The sequence below is a fragment of the Leptidea sinapis genome, chromosome 39 (assembly GCF_905404315.1).
Source record: "Leptidea sinapis chromosome 39, ilLepSina1.1, whole genome shotgun sequence".
Taxonomy (NCBI): Eukaryota; Metazoa; Arthropoda; class Insecta; order Lepidoptera; family Pieridae; genus Leptidea; species Leptidea sinapis.
In genome coordinates, this window is record NC_066303.1 from 7,821,900 (window position 1) to 7,836,289 (window position 14,390).

Sequence of the window (14,390 nt, forward strand, 5' to 3'; positions counted from 1 at the left end):
ACAGCTGAGGAGATAAAAAATAGGGAAGCGACTCTACTATTACTGTGTCCGATTTTCTTTGAGAAGTCGTAAATAGTCAGCCACACTTGGCTAACTCCCTACCCCCTTATTCATAACTCAGGCATAAAAGGCATTTATTTTCTCAAAATTGATTCCTTTAGAATTATTTTTGATGTCATTTCTAATAACTAATAGATACTACTACCGCTTCGGAAACAAATGGCGCTCTGAGAGAGAAGAAGCGGCGCAAGAAACTCTCCCAGCATTCTTTTTTTTTTAGTAATAGTATGCTAACTTAAAGCATTACTAACTCTCAATCTGTCTTCTTCTATTGACCTAAGTCAGAATGAGAACAAACACTCCTTAGCGGCTGTTTTAAGTTGGTGGACCATTATGAATAAGGGGGTTAGTATTTTGAATATTTAACTACTAGGTACAACACTGCGCGCACACATTAACAAATCAAAATGTATCACGCATTATCGTGTTGTTAGGTCGACTAGAAGCAGGGTTGCCAACTCTTTGGCGGTCAAAAAATAGTAGATCTAAAATTGTTACCCACAAAAAATACTAGATAACGAAAAATTAAAAAAAAAATAGTAGATTCCGAAATAGGTACCTACTTTATTTCAAGAATTTTTTTTGTTACTTTAAGCCTCTATTAATAAATTTTTATTTTTAAAGAATATATATATTTATAGGCGGATATTGCCGGAATTGAGATAAGATATTATTTTGAAAATATTTGTGACATTTCATCATTAGGAACTTATAGTTGCCATTCTTCAACTGTAGTAGTGTCTAGTAGTAGTACTATTATTATAAACATTGTTATTCGTTTTATTAATAGAAAAAATTCAACAACTCTTCATTAACGGCTTTTGTAGAAGAGACAGAAATATAGTAGTCCGAGAGCTGGCTACAATATTTGGATAGGTATTTGAGGCAAGCTGAAAACTTCTGATATACCCCAACTCGGAACGGCAGGAGTGGCTGGTGAGTAACGGGACTAAATAAACTCCTAAATTAAAAAAAAAACATTGCGTGCATACAAAGTACACATGTCATAAGTGAAACCTGCATGGTGCATGAACCTCTAAACGCCATATGAATTCCTGGTACGTGTTGCTAGGATGACACATGATTTCAACCGCTATGAAAGACATTCCTATCACCACTAATATATATAATAATATGTTCTCCTGGTGTCTATGTAGTAATACGTCGTGCGTTTAAGTCAGAATATGTTAAGGTATACTCGCGCCATACTTGAGACAATCCTTTCTTTAACTATGATCGCCTGGTACCAAAACATTGTATTATGCTTCCTATCTCATTATCTCCCATGTTAAATATTATGAATTGATGTGACTGCTCTTTTTACTGTCGCTTTTTCGTTTCATCGACTTTCAAATCACAACGATGATAAAGAAGTTTTCACTTCAATAGTATGTATATTTCTGTCTCATTCTTTGCCGGCTTCATCCTACACATTTTTGTATTTGTGTCTCTTACCTGTCGTTTTTTCCGTTGCATCCGGTTTGAAATCACAACGATTCTAAAGAAGTTTTACTTCAAAAAATTTCAAAAAATTTAAATAAAGATTGGTGCCTGCTCTTCTACTATAGTAGTTTCACCTGCTATACAGGTAGGATTCGTACAGAGGGAGCCTTTGTACAGTGGTCATATTATTATTATTACTATCCAACACAATGATGCGTTTGTATTTATGTGCGTGAATCCCCCGTTTATGCGTATGGTCTAACCGCAAGGGCGGCCGTGGCGTGGCAGTACGACTACGAGTTTCGTTGAAACGAGGCGTTACGTGTTTTCACGCTGTGTAAGTAATTTTTCGATGTACCTTTGAACGTGTTTACTAACAAACGTGTTATAATTTTTTATGGCTCTGAATGGATGCTGTAGTTTATAATGGGTTCATTTTGGGCTAACTTTGACGGTTATTTTTATATTAAATTGGTTGGTCAAATATTTGGGTTGGGGCACCTTCGTACAGTTATGAATGGGGTGGATTCATACTGTACGAATGTAATGTCAGATAATGTCATTATTATGACGTTATTTTATTACAGAATCATTCAAGAATATGTTATGCTGATACTCCTGAAAAAAACAGATTGGAACAGAAATACTCAAAAGACCTGAAGAAGACGAGCATGAGAGTGAACAAAAACCAGGGAGATGAAACGCGCTTTACACTAGCTAGCAGAGACAAATATCAAAACTTAACCAAAGAGACATAGAAAACTGTAGAGACTGAGAGTGAGACGAGACTCATATAAGTTAAAGTGAAAATTCTTGTTCTTCCTTAGAATAGATGTCTGCAGAGCTTGATATTTACAGTGAGAATCCTGTTACGACGGAAAACATAGAAGAATGCTTTCTGCCCGTCAAATTCGAAAAGAAAAAAACTGTTACACATTATATTGGACAGGTGGTTAGATAATATAGCCCCACTGAATACAAAGTTTAAGTTCTCAGTACTCAAACCAAAGTACCTGGAAATCCTGTGCAATAAAAGATCGTGTGCCAATAAAAATAGTTTTACTATTTTGATTTAACGATAAGTCGTCAATGGTTTCATATTTATAAATACTTAAGTGTAAAAAAAAATGTTAATTTTGATCCTAATAAAGATTATGTTGAGTATAAATGGCATTTTAATCACGTTGCACAGAGGCTCACCACTATATACGAATGTGCCCCACACCGTGTACGAAGGTACCCCGCGGGTTGCATTCGTATTTCCATTTTTTGGAAAAAGCAACACAACTTGGTTATAATACTTCGTATCAACATACAACTATGTAATATTATAGCCAGATATGCTAGTAAAATAGCAGTATTAAATATATTTTCAAATAGCTATAATATAACATTTTACAAGCCTTAGAGTAAAAAGTGTACGAATCCTACCTCCTCTCCCCTACTTTTTTCAGAAATATAGTAGTCGGGCCTCTAATACAGTAGGAAACTATTATATAGTAGGGTTGGACTCTCTACCTTTAAGTGTCACAGATACACATGACATAACATTTGACAGAAATTGTCAAAAATAGATGACGTAACTAGAAATGGTTCATTTAATTTTGAGTAAAATCCTGAGATAATTTATACGTCTAGATAGACAACCGATAAAACAGGCCAGGAATAATACTTTAGCGTGCGTGACAAGCTACTTCTTATACTCGCGATTTGTATGACACTTTGTGTTTGTGTGCGAGAATTGCTCAAAATAGAAGTTAGATCTAAATTCAATTTTTTTCGACGTTTTCACAGCTTTCATAGTCTATCTAGATTCTAGACGTATAACGGCCGTTTTCAATAACCTATCTATCCCTAGTTTAAGTTACTAGAGGTAGACAAATCTATCCTTTTACGCTTACTTACATTTCAATAACCTATCGACATAAAGCATTGGAGTATAACTATATTAGACATAACTATGGATAGATAAGATATAGTCATTAAACAATGAAAGCAATGTATCCGTAACTAGAGATACGTTATTGAAAACAGCCGTAAATGATCTAAGGTAAATATCCCACACTTTCCACCATGATATTTCAAAGTAATTATGCTGTATACCTCTCATTAAATACTTCTAACCCTTGAATGGAAATGAACGAAAGCCTCCGTTTTGCTCCGATCTAAACGAATTTCCGTTTCATTGAATAACAAAGACTGATCTGTAATTCTGAGGTTCCATTGTCTCGTCGCTCTCTCATTCATTGAAAACAATTCAGGTATAAAGTCTGCTCTTAATGGTTTGAATTGCGATCGTTTTTCGAATAAAATGATAATTTATCTAAAGATTATCCAAAAATTTTGAGTTTTGTTGAGTGCTAACTCCGCCAATATTTGTCTTTAAACAATTTGACACGTGTTTCGCCTCTACACGAGGAATCCTCAGGAGATGTTGACTCGCAAAACTCTGGCACGAGACTGAATTGAATGAGCCGGAGAGTGAAAATCGCTCTTTTATACCCTCGTCACATGAGTTGGCGCGCTGTGATTGGTCGGCTGTAGGAAGGGATAGTAGCAATGGTGAAGAGACCAAATTTGTTTGTTCATTTATGTAATGTAAACATGTTATTTTTGTGTTTTATTATTGAACGAACACATTTATGCGGAATCCTTTTGGACTTGTATGTAAAATATTATAATTATTACTGTTTCCGAGTGAGTGACCGGTGTCAATTAAATGTTTCGCGAAATGTGATTTTTCAGGATGATTATTTCTAAATGCGGCAATATGTTTTTTTACTCGTATATCAAAATTTCAACCCGTTTGACCTACATAGGCTGCACTAAAAGTATCGGGAATGGAATATTTCCACTGTTCCTGTCATATTAAAATCTTTTTAATTAAAAACTCCTTGTTTTAAAAATCGAATACCATTTATTTATTTAGAAAAAGATTCTCGGTCTTGTCACAAAGTCTTGTCAAACTTGTTGGGTCGTTGAGAAAATGGAATTGAGTCGAGAAAATTCTAGAGCGATGATTTATTATGGCTTTCGAAGTGGTTTAACACAAAAACAGTGTGTTGACCGGATGATTTCTGCATTTGGTGATGAAGCACCATTCAAAACCACAATTTATCGCTGGTTTGCTGAATTTCAACGTGGACGTGTCAAGCTCAGTGATGATCCCCGTCAAGGTCGTCCAAAAACTGCAGTCACCAAAGAAAACGTCGATGCAGTGCGTAAGCTGATTGAAGAAGATCGACATGTGACATACCGCGAAATTCAGGCAACTTTAGACATTGGGATGAGTCAAATACAAATAAGCTTGCATGAACAATTAGGTGTAAAAAAGTTGTTTTCCCGATGGATACCGCATTTGAAATGTGAAGAGCAAAAAGCGGCTCGCGTTACTTGGTGCGTCAGAACTCTCGAAAGATTCCACGCAGGATCCTCAAATGCTGTATACAAAATCGTATCAGGTGACGAATCCTGAATATACGCGTACGAACCCGAAACAAAAAACCAGTCACGAGTTTGGGTGTTCGAAAATGAGTTAAAGCTAAAAAAATTGCTCGTTCACGGAGTGTTGCAAAAAAAATGGTGGCCACATTTGTGTCCAAAACCGGCCATGTTGCAACTATTCCTCTTGAGAGACAAAGAACGGTTAATGCAGAATAGTACGTCGTTTAGTAGGTCGTTTCTGAACTCCGTAAAGAGAACTGCAACCGCCGCATCATCCCGTTCTCACCGCGCACAGAACAAAAGAGTTTTTAAAGCAAGAAAACATAAAATTATTAGACCATCCGTTGTACAGCCCCGATCTAAGCCCTAATGATTACTATACTTTCCCCAAATTAAAGAATAAATTGCGTGGTCAGAGATTTTCATCACCTGAAGAAGCTGTGGACGCCTACAAAACGGCCATTTTGGAGACCCCAACTTCCGAATGGAATGGTTGCTTCGGTGATTGGTGCCATCGTATGGAAAAATGTGTCAAATTTCGCGGAGAATACTTCGAAAACCAATTTTTAAATAGCAATTTTGTGTCACTTCCTTGATTCCCGAAATTTTCAGTGCCGCCCTCGTATATAAGCCCCGTTACAGCGTAAGGTGACCCCGCATTAAACATTGTAATTGCATTTTAGAGGGGGAATAATATATTACTTTCATCTTTGGGCATAAACATGAGATAATTGTGTTTTTGCTAATTTTTTAAATAGCAATATGGACAAATGTGATTTGTGTATTTCTGTTTCATCGTATTAACAGTTATTACTGTGTGTGGTTTGTAACGTCGCAAACTGTACTTGATCGATTACCGTAATTCAGTCAATCATTTGTCGATGGTTAATGACGCAAACATTTTGCAGCTTGCTTCAGTTAATTCAGAATTAAATTCATAATAAATGTTTTATGATTGTTTTTATTTATAATTAGTTTTTAAGTCAGAAACTTGCACTAATTTGGAATAGGAATGCGTCAGACCTGAGAATAATTCAAGATTCAGGACTTTTTGAACTGAAATCTTCGGCTCCCTGAGCTCTTTAGTTTCTGTGTATTTAATGAGACTGAGCTGTCATGCATGTATGTAACACTTGCAGTTCAGGTGAAATCGGCTAATGTCAACAAAGTAATGTATTTGTTGGATGCAATTACTAATTGTGTACTAAAAATAATAAGATACCTAATAAATATAAATAATATCAAACTAATTTATTACGGACTTAGTCTGGCCATTCTTTAAAAATAAACAAAATATTACATTTGAATATGGAATCTGTTATTTTTATATGATTACTCATTGAGTTTTCTCAGTTTGGCGCTAATTAATACATTGTACAATATTTTGCGATATTAAAATGGAGTGAGGTGATAAATAGAACTGAGTCACTGTGATTGCATTACTCAAAGTAGGTATGGAGCCAAATGCATTTTTTAAAACTCTAAAGCACACTCGTTTTTTATATATATACTTGGTTATATATACTGAAGTGTAAACAAACTGGTTGTAGATGTCACGGACTAGTAAAAAAATAAGGAGTCCGTGTCACCTTACATAACTGTGTAGCACCAAAACAAGTCGATTAACGTGTAAATACATAGCCCCACGCATACACTTACACCACTACAGGCCGATAGGCGGCCATTAATTGTCATCGTCTGTGACAGATCAGTTTGCGTCTCAATACAATATTTTAAAAATGCCGTCGTGCGTTGTGAAAAAGTGTAAAATCGATACTATATAAGTATTTGTGGCCATATATGATTTTTTAAGAGAGAAAAAATTGTGTATCGTAACCGCACACACACACTAGCATAACGTTGCTTCACTTGCTAATATCACGGCGCGGAGTCCTTCTTTTTTTACTCGTCCGTGGTAGATGTAAAACATTTTTGCACCAGTATTGCCATAATCAATCAATGTTTCCACGTATTAGCATAAAATATGTCTCTGGGCACGCAATATTCCCTGAATTATGATGAAAGTGACCGATTCGAGGTCGTAAATCATGATGGATGGCTTGTGGAAAGAAACTATTTTATATAACAAATACTATCGGTCCCAAACTAAGAACAATAGACCTTTTGATAAAATCAATATATTGAAGTAAGACTTTTTTACACACGCTTGACTTGGATAGCAAGCTCTGGTGAATGCGTGACTTCAGCGTTACGGAAGTGTGATCGGAAGTCGCGAACGGAAGTTGAGTGATATAAGTTTGTTAAGATAGAACTAGAGAGAGTTACATTTCGTATTTCAATGAATAATATCATCATAATAATTAATTCAATTATGATGTGATATTTATTTAAAGATTACACACTTTTGAAGCGAAAACTTCTTTAGCATCATTGTGATTGTGAAAGACGATGGACACTAAAATGTGCGACACTAAAAAGAGACGGACACATAAATTTATAAGATTTAACGTGGGAGAAAGTGAGATAGGAAGCAATATAAAGTGTTTTGGTACCTAGGCGATTATACTTGAAGAAAAGATTGTCTTATGTGTGACGCGACTATACCTCAATACATACTGCGTCATGCGCACGACGTATTACTACATAGACACCAGGAGAACATAAATATGGTAGCGGTGATAGTAATGTCAATGAAATCATGTGTCATGCCAGCAACATATACCAGGACTTCATATGCAGTTTAGAGCTTCATGCACAATGCAAGCTTCACTTCTGACATGTGTACTTTGTACGCATGCAATTTCTTTTATGAGAAACAGTGGCGTGAAATGATTTACAAAAAAATGTTTTTGTTAATAAACATTATTAGTTAATGAAAGTGCTTATCAGAATATATTTTACATTATATAAGAGTATCTCATTTGACTTGAATGTTGTAACGAATGAGGATTTGAAATTCGGTAATTTCCGGCCATATTCGTCGACGTGAGGTGCGGATATGCAGTTTTTAGGCAGATTTTATCGAGCTCTTGAACTGAAAGGTTTTCATGAAAATACAATTAGGGTATTTAAAGAGTATCTTAAGTTATAATGTATCTTTAATTAAATATTCCGCTGTTGCTTTGTGGTGGAGTCCAATTAGACTTTGTGATAATATTTCCGAAAGATAAGCTAAAAGGTATGTGATTTAGAAGCCATTCCAAGAGGCCATTCGAGACGTCTCTCAAGAGAACTGGAACAACGAATTTGTTAGTTGAAAGAATACAAAAGTGTAAATAAATGGCGAAGAAATAATACTTTGAAATATAATAAACTAGCTGGCCCGACAGACGTTTTTCTGTAGCTAATAAAAAACATTAACATCTCAAATAATCAAGAATTATTTCGTAAAAAATGCTCCCTGTTGTTATAATAAAATTGTTTCACAGTGGAAGTGTCAAACCGTGAGTCACTAAATTCTCTCATACAAAATATGTCCATACAAAACAAATATTGAAAATAAAAATAATTATGGGTCCCAAATCGAAATAAAAACTATCCTATCTCTCAAGTTGGACTAAACTGCATTCCATGAAGTAATCCCCATTAAAATCCGTTCATTAGTTTAGAAGTCCATTGCGGACAAACAACGTGACAGGTAATTTATATATATTAAGATATATTATTAATATAATATGTCGCTTTATTATTAAGAATCCAAAAACTTAAATGACCTAATTATGAATTAGAAAACAGAAAACATTAATACCTTAATGGCGGGCGAGAATCGAACCGAGGGCGACGTGGTGAGAGCCAACGGTTCGTCGTATTGAGCCACTGACGTTTAGGCACGGTTTAAAGATTAGCCAATTAACTGACATAGATTGCTATTGGCAACGCTGCCGATATTAATACAATCTTTATGCTTCAGATGAGGGATATTCGCGCTATTTATAATTGGCCCTAAAGAATCATTAAGAGCAAAATTTAAAGAAATTAACATCTTGACTGTTGCTTCTCAATATATTCTTGATAATGTAATGTATCTTAACACCAGGTACAGACATAAACTTATAATGCCTACTACTCAGCTAAGTCGAGTTAGTAACTTTTCTGTGGGGCGATGTATATGCTTTTACAACAAGATCCCATAAAATGTCCAAAACAAAAGTATGGCGAATTCAAAAATGGCCACCAATTAAAAAGATATAAAGTATTGAAAAAGCCTCGTATGCGAGTCCTATCTTTCTCAAGATCTTTCTCTTCTGGAAAATGCTTAGATTTTGTTTATCTTAATCATACTAACACTTGAACAGTAAGTTTAATTATATAGATGCGACATAGCAACATTACCTCAAAGAAAGCAGTATAGATGACAAAAGTCTCAAAATTGCCGATTATTTTGGGTCATTTAAGCCGAATATTGAAGACGATGAGCGCTGATTCAGTCATGCGGCAAATTAAATTAGAGTGTCGACTCTTAAAGTGCTCCAATATTTTATAAGGATATATATATTTCTATGATAAAGTTGACTCGATTAAAGAAATGATTTACAGCGCCCAAATGGCTTGGAGGTAGTTATTTGTTACAAAGAGTATGTGAATACAACATAAAGAGGATGTAAATACTACGTAATAATAAGAGGTGGGACTGCCCAAGTAAAAATTGAAATTCAGTTTAGTATGAAACATGCAATCATTTGGCATAGATTTGAAACAGTAGTTATTACCAGTGGGAGGCTCTTGCACAGGATGCCGGCTAGATTATGGGTACCTACCACAACGGCACCTATTTCTGCCGTGAAGCAGTAATTTGTAAACATTACTGTTTCGATCTGAAGGACGCCGTAGCTAGTGAAATTAATGGGAAAATGAGACTTAACATCTTATGTCTCAAGGTGACGAGCGCAGTAGTAGTGCCGCTCAGAATTTTTGGGGTTTTGGCTGAGCGGCACTGTATTGTAACGGGCAGGGCGTATCAAAGCTGAAGTCCTGCTCGTCTCGCCCTTTATTTTCATAAAAAAAATTACAGGATGACGATTGGTGACGAAGTATAATCCGGCTAAGTTTGAAAGCGAAAATTTGCTTCAAACGTAGTGGATTTCGGCTATTTCCATTTTTAGAAGATATAGATAGATGATAGCTGTCATCTGTCAATCTATCAATGACTGCACGTTTCATACAATCGAGTGAATCGCTTTTTTCTTAGAGAGATTGAAAAATCCAAAAATTCTGAGTGGCACCACAATTGCACTCGTCACTTTGAGACAATAGATCTTAAGTCTCTTTTGCCCAGTAATTTCACTAGGTATGGCGCCCTTCAGACCGAAACACAATAATGCTTACACATTACTGCTTCATGGCAGAAAAAGGAGCTGTAGTAGTACACATAATCTAGCCAGCATCCTGTGCAAAGGAGCCTTTCATACAGTTGTGCTTGGAAGTAATATTAAAAATCGGCGTAGTAAAAGAGTGAAGTTTAGAGCGATAGATCTGTTAATAACTCCCAAATATTCGCTCATAACAGGCATCCGTGAGCGACAGTTTGAAATGACGTTAAAATATCGAGAAAACTAAATAATACTCAATACCTGATTAATTCTAAACACTGTTAATAGTGTTCAAAACAATTATAATTTAAAAAATTATAGCTGCAAGTTGCAAGAAACCACGTTTCAATCACGTCAGCATGCTTTAGGCTATTTATGGCATAAGTGATTTATTTCTAAGTTTAATTTATTTCTATTTTACGCACGCACAGAACTTTCAACCTACCGACTCCTAGAACCAATATTGGGTTTCGCGCGCCTCTTCACAGAATGTGTTCATCATTGGATTCTCACATTAATGTCGACCTGTTTTCGCACTCCTCTACTGCTGCATTTAAGACTAAGTTAAAACAACAATTAGTGTCCTTACCTTAAACCTTGTATCTTTATTCATTATTATATCCCTGTCTGTGTCTTGATTTATATAATACTGTGTATTCGCCTAAATATACCATTGTTTACTTATCTTATCGTTCTGTTGTCATGTCTGTAAAATTGAATTCTTTTTTGTTCTCAGTGAAACTATTCTAGGATATATCCAATATTGTAATTTGTATATTTATTGAACTATATATTGTACTATAGTGATGTATCTGTTTATTTCCTTAAATAAATAAGTAAATAAGCATGGGTTAAGGCTTTCCATGACGTTCATATCTATTTTCAAATCGAATAAATTGAAATAACTTTATCATCTAGGTCAAGGAAATGATACTTACGTATGTCAAAATATTTTTCTTTTTACCAGTTATAAACATTTTTTTTTAAGTGATAACCCTCACTTCTGGGATTAATTATACAAAGACCAGAGTTACTGAGTAACTGAGAGTTGAGCAAGATATATGCAAGATTTACCAACGATACGATATTCGAACGGTTGGCTCAGGGTTCGAGTCCCTAGTCATCGTTCATAAATTTTGTTTTTAAATTTAATTTGTGTTTTTACGTTGCGTTCGGAAAAAGGTTGAATTTTAATGAGACAAGAGACTCTTTGCCAGTTTTTTAACACAACATTAACAGATTTATAGTTTAACATATTATTTTAATTACATTTAATACTCCAACGTCAAATACTCAAGGATTTCCACGAGGTCATAAAATAAAGGGTAATTAATAAAGAAAAACACAAGGTTATTGATTACAATAGCTGCCACTGTCCAATAAACAAGCATATATTTACCACAGGTGTGAAAGAAAACCCTATGTGCAGACGATACATGGAGGCAGAAAAAATGCCACAGCACGTGCTTACACAAAAAGGGGCGTGGCCTAACAACGGGCACAAATCCTTCAACGTTCAGCATTGCTTCTGGGCGCTAGCATCAGTCTAATAAGGCTGGAGACGACTAACTGCCTTAATCATAATAAAACGCTATCGAAGGTATAAAGCTATATTAGGTTAAACTTGTTTTAAGCCTATCGAACGTTCGATAAAATTCCTTATTCATATTCGTTAGATAAATCTCGCATAACAAATACGTCTCTATAGTACGCAATGTTGCCATTTCTTAAAAAAAACATGATTTTAACTAATTTAATGAGGAACTGTCAATGGAAACAGACATCTTTTCAATGTCAATGGTTTTTTCAGTTGTCAAAATTCGTTGTCAAAATAATTTCAAACTTCAAAAATCAAAGATTTGAAGTTTGTCGGTTGTCAATCTATGACGGATATCCAACAACTTTGAGCGGGAAGCTATTTATCACATTATTTAACGAACAGCTGATCGATGTTGGCCATGTTTTTTGCGTTCGAGTGCTTAAAATAGATTTATATAAGGGTCCTAGCTACTATAAGTAACGTCAGTTTTATCGAAGAGATAATGAGCGTTTTAGCTCTAATATGCGATTATGAATACCATTTTTTAACAAGCGTATATTAGCGATGTTTTAAATCTCCTCTAAGTCATAATTAATAAGACAGTTAGAGAACGAATTGACAAGCCCAATGACCCAAGCAAATAAAGTAACTCTGATTACTTTTGCGTTACTCAATTCAATATTAAGAAAACAACACAAAACCGTAACGATAATTACTGTTAGGATAAAGTTATCTAACACGACCGAAGTTTATATACGACTTTCAGTGGAAAGTTTGTTCCGAAGTTCTCGTGATTTTCTGTCCATATTTCCTCACATCTTCGTTCAATAAATCGAACTTCTTTAATCTTCAATACACAGAACGGAGTGTAAAGTTGAACAGCTTTACGAGTACAATTTTCCTAGAATACATTAAAATTGTAGGTCACAATAGAGCTCCTATCATAGTAAGTATTTATAAAACAAATTGCAAACCAGTTCTTGGGTCAAAATCAATAAAAATAATTTATTCATTAATGTGAAAAAAAATTTTTTGCGCTCGTCACCTTGAGACCATGTTAAGTCTCATTTGCCCAGTTATTTCACTAGCTACGACGCTCTTCAGATCGAAACACAATAATTCATACATATTAAAGCTTCACGGCAGAATAAGGAAGCCGTTGTGGTACCCATAATCTAGCCGGCATACTGTGCAAAGGTGCCTTCCACTGGTAAAAAAAAGTCCTTACCAATTGTTAGAAAGATGCCACACATCCAGACGTATGCGCTCTATTCATGCTCAGTGCGTTTCTGAATTAATTGTCGGTGCACCAAAACAATGGAATAAACTTCAACAATACTTCTACTCCAATCTGACATGTCTAACTGAATGGGTATACAAATGATTTAAGTCTTCTTTAGTGTTAATTCCGCCAATATTTGTTTTTAAATCAATCCGACACGTGTTCCGCCTCTACACGAGGCATCCTCAGGACGTGTTGTCTCGCCAAAATCTGGCACGAGACTGATAATCAGTCTATCACGAAACACGTGTCGGATTGTTTTAAAAACAAATATTGGCGGAATTAACACTAAAGAAAACTTAAATCATTTGTATAATTATGGATTTCCGCAAAGTAACGCCTAATTCAATAATTTTTTTTAAATAATGGGTGAGTTGCTTATAGGTATTATAAAATTACTAAATTACAATTATTGCAATAACTCAATTATGTATCTACGCGCCTCAATAGGGCTACTGGAAACTCAAGGGTTTGGCAGTTATTCGGCCAACGGATCAGCCTAGGTACCCTACGCGTAAATGCTGCCAGTATTCTTGGTACACTATCTCGTTGCGTTTAAACGTGATGGATACATATTTGTTTCCTTTGGGGTGGAGACGATGGGGGTTCATAACTCATAACAGATTTATCCAGGCGTCTTAACTATTTTGACAGGTGACCCAAGATCTGGTACGTACCTCTGTCAAAGGATAAGTTTGGCTTTACAAAGAGGTAACGTTGCCAGCTTCATGGGCACATTACCTGCCGACAGCGTTCTTAATGATATTTAATATTTGTAAATAATTAATTTTATTAGATTATTTAAGTAATATTTTATTCATTTTTATATAAGTCTTAAAAGGCATAAAATTCATTAATTTTCTCAAAATTGATTCCTTTAGAATTCTTTTTGTTGTCATTTCTTATACTACTAGATACTACTACCGCTTCGGAAACAAATGGCGCTCTGAGAGAGAAGAAGCGGCGCAAGAAACTCTCCCAGCATTCTTTTTTTTTGCGCTTTTTTCAATAAAAATATACAATATTGTACAGTCATTTCTATCGCTATAAAATAATCACAATCTAGTCAGGCCAGGCTGTCCGATCATTTAGATATTCAGCAGTGGAGTAATAGGATTTACGACAGAGCAATTTTTTTATAAAACATTTAAATTTATTTATAGATAATGCCTGAACAGTGGCTGGGACTTTATTGTAGAAGTGTATACATTTACCCTTAAAGCTATTATGTATCTTATGAAGCCTACTAGAATTAGTTACAAGCAATCCCTTATTTCTAGTGTTATAATAATGAAAATCACTATTAAGAGCAAAAAGGTGACGATTTTCATAAATGTACTGACAATTAACA

General features: G+C 35.0%; 1 protein-coding gene across 5 annotated transcripts in view; it reads right to left on the reverse strand.

Annotated features, from left to right (window-relative positions):
- LOC126976062 (tolloid-like protein 1) overlaps nt 1-14,390 on the reverse strand; it is a 122,987-nt gene that overhangs the window by 68,627 nt on the left and 39,970 nt on the right. The gene's annotated exons all lie outside the window — the stretch shown is intronic.